Below are 15,686 nucleotides of genomic sequence, written 5' to 3'. Positions count from 1 at the left end.
CTAGTCAGCTTGCGTAGTGGTGCTGAAATTGAAGCCAAGTCTTTGATAAAGCACGAGAAATACAAATAAGCAGACAACTTATTAAACAAACTCGGAACTTTACTGGAGAAGCTCAGGTTCAATGCATACAGCCGTACTGTGAACTACTGTCTGACTAACTGATTTCGCGGGTTCTGCCTCACGTGATGTATGGCTGCACATGACAGCAATACGTCACTGTCGTAAATATTAACCACTGTAATGTTGTACATAGCTGTAAACATTACATCCGGTTATGACCAAGATGTTCTTCGTTCCACATCCACCAGGTTCCAAGGACAAGTAGTCCATGCAGACAAACTTGAGTGGTCGACTTGTCTGGATGTTCACAAGACGGGCAGTTTCCTCAGCTTTGGTCTTACAATGGATACATCTTTCACAGTTTCTGACTTTCCTTTCAAAATCCACGAACATCCTTGGCCAACAGAAAAGTGCACGAACGACATCCAATGTTCCGTCCATTCCCATGTGGAGACCTTCAAGTGCCATTTATCTGAACTTCGAGGGGATAACTAGCTGGTAGAAGGGCTCGCCTCTGTTCATGCATTTCCTGTACAGAACGCCATTGTTTAGTACAAGTTGATCCACCACTTTAAGGATGAGTTGAACTTCTCGGTCTTCCTGTTAGTGAACATGGTAAATGAGACGTCTTCCTGTGCTGACAAAGTCTATGACTGCTGATCAGGGGATAATTTCGTTGCTCTGCAGCCCGGCCTTGCTGTGAAATCCTAGGTAGGGTGCAAGATCCATGCAGTAAGTCAGCTCGAAAGAATTCTGCTGGGATGGCACTCACATCAATGGCGAGACATTCTACTATGACAGGTGAGTGGCTGCCCTCTTCAGTGTCTGGAGCTTTGTCTAGCTCATGTCTTTCCTATTTCTTCCCATACTCTGTATGGGAAGAAAAGGAAAGTTGGTTTCATAGGACAAAAACTGCTATCTATTTTTAAAGTAACTGGTGAACCAGAGCAGTGCATTGTTTCTAACTCCAAGATGGGAAAACTTCTGAAGAAGAATATGGTGATTAATTGTGTCGAATGCCTTAGATAAATCTAAAAAAAAAACTAAAAAAAACTAGTGTTTTCCTTTCTATCTCTAGTTTTGTATATTTCATTAATTAGATGTGTAAGTACAACTTCCGGTTATGGCGAGGGACTAGGGGGTCGCACATCTCAAGCTCTGCAGCTACCGTGTAAATTAATCCTACAATACTAATCCGAATCTTGTCTAAAGTCACGCAATACGTGTATAAGAGTACCCAAAACTAAAATGTCAGGGAAAAACCCGAAAGAAAAGGCAAAGAGAGAAAAAGAGAAGGAGAAAAGGAAATCGCGACACGAGGAAGAGGCCGAGAAGGTTAGCGACGCCATGCAAGTTGAAAATATGGCTAACGAAGGAGACGATCACGAGGAAGATGACGAAATGTTAGACACAGATAAGAATAGCAACCTAGATATCATGAAAGCCATACAGTCTTTGAAAAGTGGACTTTACAAGAAAATTGATGGAGTGCAAGCGACAATTGCGGATGTAAAGAAACAAATACAGGAATGCACGGGCCGCATGGAACAGGCCGAGCAACGGATTTCTGACGTGGAGGACGACGTTAAGAAGCTAACATCCCGAGTTAGCACGCTGGAAAACACCGTCAAAAGCCTTACTGACAAAGTGGAGGACTTGGAATGCAGGAGTCGGCGAAATAACGTAAGGTTGGTGGGCCTACCGGAGAAAGAAGAGGGCCAGGATGCACCTGCATTTCTGGAGAAGTGGTTGCCGGAGGCTCTGAACATGGATCCGCGGGAGGGCTTGGTGGTGGAGCGGGCTCATAGAATCGGCGCTCCGGTAGACTCTCGCACGGGTCGTCCAAGGACATTGATCATGAGGTTCCTGAACTTTAAGGACAGGGAGCGAGTACTAAAGGCAGCCAAAACCAAGGGACAGGTCCTTTACAAGAACACGCCGGTCCGTTTTCACATCGACCTCTCTGCTGGGGTGCACAAGATGCAGCCCGACTATGACCAGGTCCGGAAGAAGCTGAGAGACCAGGGGATCCACAAGCACAGAATCATCTTTCCAGCCCGGCTCCTGGTAACACACGACGAGAGACCCCACACCTTTCAAACCCCGGCAGAAGTGGAGCGGTTTATTCAATCCCTCGGAAAAGGACTGATGCAGTAGGCTATTAAGCTCACTTTATTTTATTTTATTTCCATTTACACGAAAGATGTAGCTACGTGTTCGGGCTGTCGCCATTTTGTTTTTGTTTAGGCTTTATTTTTCTACCTGGACAGGACGGAGTCTGGTTTATAGCTAGACTATTCAGCTTTTGTGAAATGCACTTAACCCTGAATGAGAGACAATGTCCAAGCACCAGCCGAAATGACATGGGCACATCCAAGTAGGCCTAGACCTAAGGGACAGAGAGAGTCATCATCGGTTTATGCGCCTGTCGGAGGAAGGAAGGCCCGATGCATCGCGGACTCTTGTGACCAGGCTACAGACTTTTCCCTCTCCTCGTCTTCCAGTCTGCATGCACGGGTTCCAGGTTTGTGTATGTGCTCGGATGGTTAATTTTATATATGCCTACATGTTGTTGGCGTTGAACAGTTCATTAATGATGTTATCTGTGATTAGTATTTAGAAAAAGTAAGATAGCGAGCTAGAGCGAGAAGAAAAGAAAAGTTAGAGAAACTCGTTTTAGCGGTAGTTAAACGTGGGATGGGAGGGGATGTCCAGAGTTCATGGACTTTAGGTTCGTATGGGGTTGAGGGTGGGTTGTTGTGGTTTCATTTTATTATTTATTCTTTCATCAGTGGGTGTGGTTTGTCAAAGTACTTCTTCACTACGGTTCCTAATATAACATACCGGAATCAATGTCAGAGAGTTGCAAGGTAAAATTTACTTCGTGGAATTGTAGGGGTTTGATCAAACTCACAAAAGTGAAGCAGGTAATGAGCAGGATAAAATCCTTGAAATCAAAAATCGTTTTTTTACAAGAAACACATGGTGGATGAGGACGTTCCCAAAATAGCAAGACGATGGCAGGGTCAAGTGTTGTCTGCTCCTTACACCACTCATGCTAGAGGGGTTATGATACTAATTCATAAATCGGTTCCATTACGGGTACAGCATGTAGTTAAGGACCCTGCAGGGAGGTATATTATAGTCCAGGGTAGGTTATTATCTGAAACCTTAACTTTGATAAATGTTTACGGCCCCAATGAAGATGACTCTAAATTCTATAATAGTCTGTTTTTGACTGCTTCAAATCATCCTGGGAAATACATAATAGCTGGCGACTTTAACTGTATGTTAGATCCTTCAAAAGACAGGTCAACTGGTTTAGATGATACCCACAGTAAGTCCAGAAAGACGATACACCATTTTATGAAGGAATTAAATTTGTTTGATGTTTGGAGGCATGGTAAACCGAACGCAGTAGAATATTCCTGCTATTCCGGTACTCATAGAACTCACTCACGCATAGACTACTTTTTGGTTTCAGCGCTACTTGTCTCCAAAATAGATGAATGTCATTATAGTAGTATAGTTCTGTCTGACCACGCTGCAGTATCCTTGACCTATGAAGATAATAACTTAGTGTGCGACCCCCCGAGATGGCGTTTTCAACCCGGGTGGCTTGCGGATCCTACATTCATAGATTTCTTAGATAAGCAGATTGACCTGTATTTTGAATGTAACAAGTCCCAGACTTCTGCTAGCACAAGGTGGGAGGCTTTCAAAGCCTTTATCAGGGGCCAAATCATTTCCTTCACTAGTTCCAAGAAAAAGGCTACACGACTTGAAATGAAGACATTAGATGAGGAAATTAAAAAACTGGAAACAGAAATATATAATAATAGAAATATACCTACAGATGTTCATACAAGACTGCTACTGCTTAGAGCACAGTACAATGAACTGGCAGCTAATAAAGCGGCTGCTGATTTAATGAGACTCAAACAGTCCTACTATGATCAGGGGGAAAAGCCCGGAAAACTTCTAGCATGGCGCATTAAACAACAACAAACAGAAAGGTCTATTAATTGTATTGAAGTCCCAAGTGGTAGAACTATAGTGGACCCGACAGAGATTAATGAAGCCTTTAGAGACTTCTACAGGAAATTATACAGCTCTGAGTGCTCTCCTAATCTGGACACGCAAACACAATTCCTAGACAATCTTAATATTCCTAAAATTTCGGGAAGAGGAAAGTAGAGTATTAGATCAAGATGTAACTGCATTGGAAATTGCAGAAGCAATTGGGTGTATGCCGGCTGGAAAATCAGCGGGTCCAGATGGCATCCCTATAGACATTTATAAAAAATTTCAAACCAAATTAATACCACCCCTCTTGGAGATGTTTCAGGAATCCTTTGAGAATGGTCTTCTCCCTACATCTATGAGGGGTGCCCTAATCACTTTACTCCCAAAACCGGGGAAACCAAATACAAAATGTGAAAATATGCGTCCAATTAGTCTCCTAAATTCTGATACAAAAATACTCTGTAAAATTCTTGCAAGAAGATTGGAGGATCTTCTACCTAGAGTAGTGGGAGAAGACCAGAACGGATTCATTCAAGGGAGACAGGGTTTTCATAACGTTAGACGAGTGCTCAATATTTTATACAGTCAGAGGGAGGCGCCTGACACGGCCTTACTTTCACTTGATGCAGAGAAGGCCTTCGACCGTGTTGAATGGCCTTATCTGTTTGAAGTGTTAACACGATTTGGCCTTGGGGATACATTTATCAAATGGGTAAGATTGCTTTGTACAGGGCTTACCGCAGAAGTTTTGACGAATAGTAAGGTTTCTAAACCTTTTAACATTTGTAGAAGTTGCCCTCAAGGGAGCCCTTTATCGCCTTTACTTTTTATCCTAGCGATAGAACCATTTGCTATAGCGGTGAGGACACACAGCGATATTTATGGAATTCGAGAGGGACATCTGGAGCACAGGGTAGCACTCTTCGCCGATGATGTGATATTAATGCTTAAAAATCTGCATAGATCTATCCCAGCACTCCTAAGCCTTATTGAATTATTTGGGAAAATATCTGGTTATAAAGTTAATTACTCCAAATCATCTATAATGTTACTGAATGAAACAGAGAGGAAGAATGGTCTTGTTTATGCTTCTACCTTCAATCCAACAGACACATTTACATATCTGGGAATAAAAATTGTCCCTGAGGTGAATAAGATTGCTCAGTCAAATTATGAGCCCATCCTGGACGCTAGTATTGCTTCGATAGAGCGTTGGACATCCTTACCTATTTCAATGATCGGCAGGATTAATATCCTAAAGATGAATATACTTCCCAAATTTCTTTATTTGTTCCAGAATATCCCCCTACCCCCTCCTTCATCTTTGTTCACGAAAATCAAGAAACTGTTTACCAACTTTATTTGGCAAAATAAACGTCCTAGATTACGTCTATCTTTACTTTATCTACCATATGATCGAGGAGGCCTGAAATGTCCAAATATCCAATGGTATTACTGGGCAGCACAATTAAGGTCGATTATGTTTTACTTCTCATCTGGAAGTCCCCCAGCTTGGATTGATCTGGAAGCCTGCTCTGTTAAACCAGGCTTACCATTGCACCTGTATTTGTATTCAGCAGACCGTAAATATCTGAAGAAAAATACAGACAACCCTATAATATTGAATATGATTGATGTTTGGTTCGATGCTTGTAAGTATTTGAATATAAATATGTCCCGGTCACGCTTCAGTCCTATTTGGGGTAATGCCAATTTCAAACCAGGGCAAAATGATAGGGGATTTAAATTATGGGCTGAAAAGGGGTTAAGGAAAGTGCAAGACATGTACAGGGAGGAGGATGAAGTATTCATGTCCTTTGAGGAAATATCTACCAAGTATGACATTCCAAGGAATCATTTTTTCAAATATCTTCAGCTAAGGAGTTTTATATCATCCTGTCAAAGCCATTCATTAGACATTCCTACTATTTCTATATTAGAAGTTGCAGTCACAAAACACTGTTATGATAAAGGTTTAATTTCAACTATGTATGACTTATTTGTATCTGGATCTGATGAATCATCAGAGACAAAACTGAGATTATGGGAGGGAGATATAGAGGAGGAAATATCTTTAGAAGAATGGAGTGAGGCATGTAAAGAGGCCCAGAGACAGATAGTTAGCAGACACCTAAAGCTTCTACAGTATAAATGGCTGATGCGTACATATATAACTCCTGTTAAATTGCACAAGTTTAATGACAATATTCCTGATACCTGTATTAAGTGTAGTGAGGCAAGGGGGACGCTGTTTCACTGTATATGGGAATGTGTGGAAGTGAAAACCTTCTGGCAAGATGTTGTTGATATGATTGATCAAATTTTGTCAAAGAAATTACCATTGAGTCCAAAGCTTTTTATTCTTGGTTTATATCCTACCACCCCACATTTACATAGCAATGAGTTCAGATTTATAGATATGTGTATATTACAAGCAAAATGTGTAATTGCTCTTAATTGGAAAAGTGTTGATGGACCAAGAATTGGTATGTGGGTTAAAGAAATGGCCTCAAACATGTCAATGGAAAAGATAATGTATATTGTTAGACGTAAACAAAGTGTTTTTGATAAAATCTGGGGATTGTTTCTGTACTTCCTAAGACGTAATACTAATGTTGGTAACTTGCTTAATCAAGAACAAGCTCTGGGGGAGTAGAACAACTCTATCTGACTGTTTATATGCGTAAAAGCAACTGAAAAAAACCACACCCTCTAATCAGTCTGTGAAAGAAATTATTGTTATTATTATTTTATTTTTTTTATTAATTGAATTTTTATCTTTATTATCTTCTTTAACCCTGCTTTGAATTGTATTACTTGTTATAGGGACAGGGTTATGGGGGGGGGGGTAGGGTGAAAATGTTTGCTGCACTGTGCTATTACTTGTTTTGATGTAATTTGCAAACAAAATTCAAAAAAAAAAAAAGTAGGTTGTTCATTAAATATTCAAAAACATAACCTTTGTGTAAAAAACAACAATTGTTCATCAGATGAGAAGACCACTGAGCTCATTAGCCGGTTTGTGTCAATCATTTTAGCCCCTTAAACAATAAAGAAACCAATGTTTATCACAAAAAAAAAAATTAGATGTGTAAGTGCCATATATGTTGAATGTTTCTTTCTAAACCCACACTGATGTGTATATATAATATTGTACTTGTTAAAATGTTAGATTAATGTTTGATAGATGAGCTTTCTAAGTACTTTTGATATAGCAGGCAAAATGGAGATAGGTCTATAATGGTTCAAAACAGCTAGGTCATCATATTTATAAATATGAATAATCTTGGCTATTTTTAGTTCAAGAGGAACAATCCCCTTTTCCAACGAGAGATTGAAAATGTGAGATAGAGGTTTCACAGTGTACTCATGAATGGATATCAGCAGTTTTCTGTCAATGCTATCATAACCTGGAGAAGAATCTTTCAGATTGATTAAGGTCTCCTGAACCTCATCTTCTGTAACCTGTAATAAATGAAAATTATCATTGATTGAAGAATTCACAAACTGAAGAGGACTATGGTTGCTAGGAGGAATCTTGGAGGCCAAAGTTGGACCAAATTCTGAGAAAAAGCTATTAAAATGGTTGACAATTAATTGTGGATCAGTGAGAAGACCCCCATCAACCGCCAATTCATTATGTAACTGCTTGTATTTATCTATTTATTTATTTTGAGGATACAATTAATTGTTCTCCAAAGAAAAGTCATGTCATTTTTATGTTTAGATAATTCTACATTGTGGTAGTGCTTTTTAGCTCCTTTGATAATGTGGTTTAATTTATTTCTATCATTTTTAAATTAGGCAAGACTAAATAGAGTGGGACTGAAAATATTTTTTTTTGTACAGTCTATGTTTAGTATTCAAGGATTTCATGATGATTGAAGTTATCCATGGTTTGGCCAGTTTATGATGAGGTTTGGGAGACACCAGTACAAGGAAAAAGCACAAATCATAGGCCTGGGAGAAACATTTTGAAAACAAAGTAAAAGCCTTTCGTGCAGCTACAGACTGAAGGATATCTGTCCATGGATACTCGCTGACCAATAATCTGAACTTCGCTAGATTTGCTTCATTGTAGGTTTTCTTATACTTGGGATATATTGTAAATGTAGGCTTATCATGTTCCTTGAATGTTATTAAAAAGATCGGGCAATGGTCAGCAATATCCATACACAGAACTCCTGATTTCATGTTCTTACCCAAAACATTTGTAAATACTATATTGTCTATCAGGGTGGCAGAGGTCTTTGTCAGTCTGGTTGGTACTGTAATTATAGGATGAAAATAATGAGGGAACATTGTGTCAATAAAGTCTTTATTAGTCTTATAGATTACAATATTGATACTGAAATTACCAATGAAATAACAGTTTCCCCCTTCTTTAGAAATAATATCCAGAACATTTGCTAGGTTAGTATTGAATACAGAAAAACTAGAGCTAGGTGCTGTGAGAGCAATTCATATATGACGTTTGCTTGCTTTTAATTTTTGACCATGTATGACCTATACCATGTTTAACTTTATTTTACATTGCTTGGATAGATTCGTAAAGTTCATGTGTAACAGAACAAAGGTAGTCTTATAAAATGTTTTCTCCATGTGAACAAATAAAGGCCTATTGGTAACTGTTGATTGATAGCAGAGGAATGTATGGGAAACACACTGACTAGCAAGTCTGTACACAGTAATTGGAGAAATGGCCTTGGTGGGGTGTTAGCTGGAAGACATGAGATAAGGAGAGGAAGAACAGACAACTGCCCTATAAGAGAGACTGTACTGTACCGATTGGCGCGCATTCAAGCATCTAGGCTTGTGCGTCAGTTCATGAATAAAGTGTGACAATACTGTAAGATATTTTTGTCTCACTCCTCATTTAATGTCAGAGTGGAATTAAATAATTGCCACAACAGTGGTCTATAGATACATGCAATAATGGTCTGGAGGGTTGCAACAATCACAGCCTCAGCAGAAAGGGTAAAATACTTTTAAGTATCATATCTTTCTTTGTAGACCAGGCTAGGGTTGAGCTATAAGGAGACACCCCCACCCATTTGGTCTTCTCTGCATTTATATATATATACTATATTATATATATGTATATATATGCTTATAGTTGTTCAATTCATACAAATCAGCGACCAGAACACAGTGCAGCGACCAGGACACATACCCACATCCAGCTTCCCACCTACAGACACGGCCAACTGTGTCTGTAGGGACGCCCGACCAAGCCGGAGGTAACACAGGGATTCGAACCAGCGATCTCCGTGTTGGTAGGCAACAGAATAGACTGCCATGCCACCCGGACCTCATCATTATTTCTGATCAGGGCCACCACCATGTCATCAGCAAACTTTACAAGCCTGTTGGAGCTGCTGGTGGCCATCAAGTTGCTGGTATACAGGGAGCCAGGTATACTGCTAATAATGCTCTGGTACCAGATACTACTGGACACCTACAGGGTCTTGTAGAGTCCGTGTCTCGGTGGGTTGGCACTGTTTTGTCGGCACACAGAGGACCAACAGCATAATAGGCAGGCGGTCATAATGTTTTGACTCATCAGTGTATAAGTAGAGGTTGCTCCATGGTACATAGTGAAACAAAGTAAACAGCCCACCCCAATTTTTTCAATTCACAAACATGGGAGCCAGGCTTACTGAGTTGTCTTTTTCGTTTTGTCATCACTAATTACCAACACTTCTTAACTGATGTGGTAGTGTCTTGAGTATTTAGAGGAGGAGGGTCAATTTAAAATTTGGGGGAAAGATTTAAGGTATCACTTGGGTAGCCTTGACAGTGGCTGCTGAGAAGTGTACAACTGAGGTACCCTTTGTAGCCAATCAGAGCAAAGTTGTGAGTATGATGGCATTGAAATTGACTAGTGACATCAGAATTACTGGGTTAACAACTGGGAGGGGAGGAAAAAGAGAATAAAGGACAGAAATGGTTGAATAGGTGGAACAAGAAAGGGAACATACTTTAGAGAGGAGAGTTCCTTGATTAGTCCACAAACCAGGTCTGTAGCATCTTCATAGCACTCTGAGGAACTGAGCTCTCCACCGGCCTCTGTCACCTTCTCCGTACTGTATAGGAGAGACCAGATAAATTGGAGAGAGAAAAACTGTTCTACACACACATAAAGGGGCAATTCATGAAAATTAGAATGTTTAATTGTAAGAGCTGAACAGTTTCAATAGTTTGTGAATAGTAACGTCTTGGTGCATGTTCAATGATCCAGGTAAGAAAATCAAAGAAGGTTGAATCAGTTCATCCGGATACATTTGTTGACAGATATGTTTCATCACTCAACTAAGTTACCTCTTCAGTCTAAACTGACTGCAGGTATCAACACCCCTTATAGTAAGTAGTATTAGTAGTAGCAGCAGTGGTAGTAGTAGTGGCCAACTTGTATATGGAGGAAGTGGAAAAGAGGGCTTGATGTCCTACCCAGGGACATCACCTAGCCAACGGTTCAGATTTGTGGACGACACCTGGGTTAAAATTAAATCCCAGGATGTACCACATTTCACCGACCACATTATCTCTGAGGACAACCACACCATGTTCACCAGGGAGGATGTGAAAAATGACAGGTTAGCCTTCTTAGACTGAAATTGCAATTGTTTACCATAAACCAACACATACTGTTCAGTACTTAAGGTTTGACTCTCATCATCCGCTGGAGCACAAACTAGGAGTCATCAGGACGCAGTACCAGAGGTTACAATGTCCCCCCCACACAGTGGCCAGGGAAGGGGAGAAATCCCACATTAAACAAGCCTTGGTTGAGTGTGGTTATCCTAACTGGGTGTTTGTCAAAGCCAGGAAGATGCCCAAGCAGTGCACCAGCCAATCAAAGAGAGGAGAAGAACAACAGTTGCCTAAGCGTAAACCAGTGGTGAGTCCGTATGTGATGGGAGTGTCAGAAAAGCCAAGATGCGGATTTTCCATACACAGCGTCTCACTTGCTTTCAAACCCCAAAACACGCTGTGCCAGAAGTTGATCCACCCCAAGGATTGGGTCCCCTGGTAGAAACAGAGCAATATAGTGTACACTGTTAAGTGCTGGGAGGATTGCTGTGATTTATACATTGGGGAAACTAAACAGACACTGGCCAAGAGAATGGCACAACATAGGAGATCTAACACGTCAGGCTAGGACTCCGCAGTCTACCCCTATCTACAGGCCAATGGCCACTCTTTCAAGGATGAGGATGTGCACATCCTTGATAGGAAGGAACACTGGTTTGAACGGGGAGTCAAAGAGGCCATCTGTGTTAGAGGGAACATCCATCCCTGAACGGGGGGAGTACATCTGTTGCCATCTTACAATGCTGTGATTGCAAACATTCCCAAATTCTCAGTGAATAGTACACATGGCAATTGAAACTCTAGTTAATGGTCACACCCATATTTGCATAGGAAACTGGTCGTTGGTTTAGGTTGTCATGCAACTGTATTGTTTATAAGGAGTGGTGATACCGGCAGAGAGTTTAGACTGAAGAGGTCACTTAGTTGAGTGATGAAACATATCTATCAATAAACGTTGTATTCAGATGAACTGATTCAACCGTCTTTGATTGTGAATAGTAAAATTTTCGTGTTGAAATTTTTCCTCAAGACAAGGTGACAAAGGCCAAAAGATAAGCAAGGAGAGGGCGAAATGTGAAATTATGTTTTGATTTAGGGACAGACAATTTAACCAGAGCTGACAGTGATAAATATCTACAGTTGTACGTATAAAGGGAGCTTTAACAATATCTCTCTGCTTATCCTTTCTTACAGTGCAACTTTCAGCAATCTCATTTATGACCTGTACATGTTTCTTAAGCAAATGAGAAATCCTCCTCCTGCTGTCTTGATATTTTGCCAACAGGCTTTTTAAAAAAAATTTCAAATTGCATCTCCTCAGATCTACAAATGTCAACATATCGCTTCTGTCAGGTTTTTTCACAGGACCCGAAAACTGCAGTCATCAAGCCACTCTTAAAAAAGAATAATCTAGACACTTTACTAATGAATAGTTATAGGCCCATATCAAACCTCACATTTCTAAGTAAAATAATTGAAAAAGCTGTTTTCCAGAAGTTCAACAAATTTTTGGCACTAAACAAGTTCCGAAGTCTTCCAGTCAGGATTTTGGCCACACCACAGCACTGAGACTGCTCTTGTTAAAAGTCTTTAATGACATCTGCTTAAACACAGACACTGGCAGAATCTCAGTCCTGGTATTATTGGATCTCAGTGCTGCATTTGATACAGTTGACTGCAACATATTACTAGACTGATTGGAAAACTGGGTGGGACTTTCTGGCACAGCACTAAACTGATTTGAATCCTACTTAAAGGAGAGGGACTACTTTGTGTCTATAGATAATTACAAGTCTGAGCATACAAAAATGACCTGTGGAGTTCGCCAAAGCTCCATTCTGGGGCTGCTTCTGTTTAACATCTATATGCTCCCACTAGTCCAGATTATGGAAAACAAAAAAATATGTTACCATAATTATGCGGACAACACGCAGGTTGAACAAATCAATGATAAGATGTCTCAGAATTTTATTCAATTAAACTGAAGTAATTGTCTTTGCAGCCAAGGGAGAACGATTACAAATCAGCACTCAGCAACAATCGGTAATGTTAAAACCCACGAACCAAGCCAGAAATCTTGGTGTAGTCATGGACTCAGACCTGAATTTAGATAGCCACATTAAGACAATTATAAAGTCAGCCTACTATCACCTGAAGAATATATCAAGAATTAAAGGATTTATGTCTCAGCAGGATTTAGAAAAACTTGTCCATGCATATATCTTCAGTTGACTCTACTACTGTAATGGTGTCTTTGCAGGTCTTTCTAAAAAAAATCGATCAAACAGCTGCAGCTGATTCAGAACGCTGCTGTCGAGTTCTTACTAAGACCAAAAGAGTGGATCACATCACTCCAGTCCTGAGGTCACTACACTGGCCTCCTGTCCATCAAAGAATTGATTTTAAAACTCTTGCTGTTGGTTTATAAAGCACTGAATGGTTTAGGGCCAAAATACATTTCTGATCTACTGCTACATTACGAACCATCCAGACTGCTCAGATCGTCTGGGACAGGTCTGCTTTCTGTCCCCAGAGTAAAAATTAAACCAGGAAAGGCAGCTTTCAGTTTTTCTGCACAACGTATCTGGACCAAACTCCTGGAAAACTGCAGGTCTGATGCAATTCTCAGTTCTTTTAAATCAAGGCTGAAGACTTTCCTCTTTGCAACTGCCTTTTATTAAATAAAATTTCAAGCTTTTGATTTTCATCTTACACTGCATTGTAACTTTTACTTTTTTTAAATTTGTTTTTAAACATCTTTTTATCGCCTTATGTTGCTTTTCTTAATGCCTTTTATGTTTTATGTAAAGCACTTTGAATTGCCTTGATGCTGAAATGCACTATTCAGATAAATTTGCCTTGCCTTGCCTTAAGCTGTAGGAGGACTCAAACACGAGGCAAATTCAAGTAAATTACAGCTCTGAGCATCTGCTCACTGGGTACTCGTTTGAAGGACCAGTCTTATACTCTGTCCCTCTCTGTATTCAAAGGTCCTCTTTCACTCCTGCTCCTGATCTGTTACCGCTGCCCTCTTCTTTCCAGTGTTGAGAAATTTACTTTTGAAATGTAATAGAGTACAGATTACTAATTACCCTGTTAAACGTGAAACAAATGTCACTTTTAATTAGTTCATCAAAATGATGTAACTTATTACATTTTGATTACTTTTCTAAGAAATATTTTAAACTGGGCAATAAAGCTGAAAAGTCCTAAAAACACAATTTGAACCAGGCAGTGTAAACCTCACAACAGTAATCAACACTGACTACTGTCAAACTTTTATTAAAGTTCTTCAATTGTACTTGAATTAAGATTGGAATGTTTTGATTTTAAACCACCAAAACAATTAAAATATTTAAGCTTTTTACTGAAAAGAATATATTCAGATGTAACCCCTTTGTAATCGCCAACATTTTGATTAGTAACTGTAACTGTAATGGATAACAATTTTTTATTTTGTAATTTAATTATGTAACACCGTTACATGTAACTAGTTACTCCCCAACACTATTCCTTACATCAAAGTAATGTTGTTCAATTGCGAATCAGATACATAGTCACAAGATCCAAATGGGTCAGGAGTGTCACTTGTCTGGGGGTGTTCAGAGGTCACATAAGCCAGGCAAGTATCCGAGTTATCATCGGGACCACACTGGGGGGGGGGGGCAAGATATCAACAAAGTATCAAACCTAAAGTAAACTCAAAGTGTTCAACTCACACATTTCTGTTTTACAAAGTTATATCCTATGAAGTTGCTGTCAGGTCTGCAAAAAAGAGAATTAAGCTACTTTTTATACTGTATTAATTTGTCTGATGTAACACTCACATCGCCATTCTCCTCTGTGCTACTAGGTGGTACTAAAGTCTCACAGAGGTCCTCTTCGTAATAGTTGAATGTTTCTGTACAAGTATTTGCCAATGAAGCTTCTGCTTTGAACTCATCATAGACCTCACCCTTCACTGCTTTCATGATCCTATCTAGAGATTGGTCCATGTTGTCCACTTGTGGGAGGATGTTTTTGTCACCTTCTTGGTGTTGCCGCTCAGTGACTTCTTTCTGAGAGATGTGAGTGGTAAAACAACAAGAGTCAGGAAAAGAGCCCCATTCTCCAAATCCATCTTGTAGATGTGTTTTCTTTCTCTTTCATATCAACCACAGTTTTAACAAAAAATGTATCAATGCTTTCCTCTAGTTCCTTTTGTTCTTCCTCTATCTGAGGATGTCTGACCTGTTCTTCTTGGGTACCTATTCCTTGGGTGCTGATTAGCCCAGATATGGGCTTTACATCAAGGCCAGCCTGGTAGGCCTCACCCTTTGAACAGGTTGGAACTTGACCAATGGGGATAAACACATAACTAGGACCCATTGAGACAGTCATGGAATTGTGGACATCTGTTTCTTCCCTGTGAAAAAACAAAACAAAACAAAACATTGTTATGATGCTTGTTCTGTGGAAGAGAGTAGACAAACTGCAGAAATAAGATGTGGTAGGTCTATTTGGTTCTTTGTAGACATTTTTCTGAGTGAAATATAACAAAGTCTTGGGTAACAAATCACTTGGACGATGTCTGTGCTTAATTTTTGTTGCTCATTTAACATTCCTTGATAGAAGACCCTGACCTGTCCTTCTCTCCACTGAATCCTGTCTGGAACTCCATCTTGACCTCCCTTTGCTCTGCAATGCTAGCTACTGGAAGGGATGAAGACTGGAGCAAGAATGGCATTAAAGACATTACATCTCCTTCAGCCACTATCTCAGATGCCTTAGTACCATTCTGGTCTGTGTGGGCTCTGTTCAATGGCTCAGACACCACTTCATTACTGACCATCTCTTCTGCTTGTCTTTCACCTCTGTTGTCTGTCTCCTTTTTCCCATTTCCCCATTTTTTTGACTGTAAAAAGTGACTCCTCACCTTCTCCGTCAAAGGACACATGCCCATCCTTCTTCGCTTTTTGGCTGGCAAAATCACCCCTGTCTCTTTTATGATTCCCCTTCCTTTGACA

This window comes from Lampris incognitus, chromosome 5 (genome assembly GCF_029633865.1).
Source record: "Lampris incognitus isolate fLamInc1 chromosome 5, fLamInc1.hap2, whole genome shotgun sequence".
In the NCBI taxonomy this organism is placed as follows: Eukaryota; Metazoa; Chordata; class Actinopteri; order Lampriformes; family Lampridae; genus Lampris; species Lampris incognitus.
Note: the sequence above shows the minus strand (reverse complement) of the source record.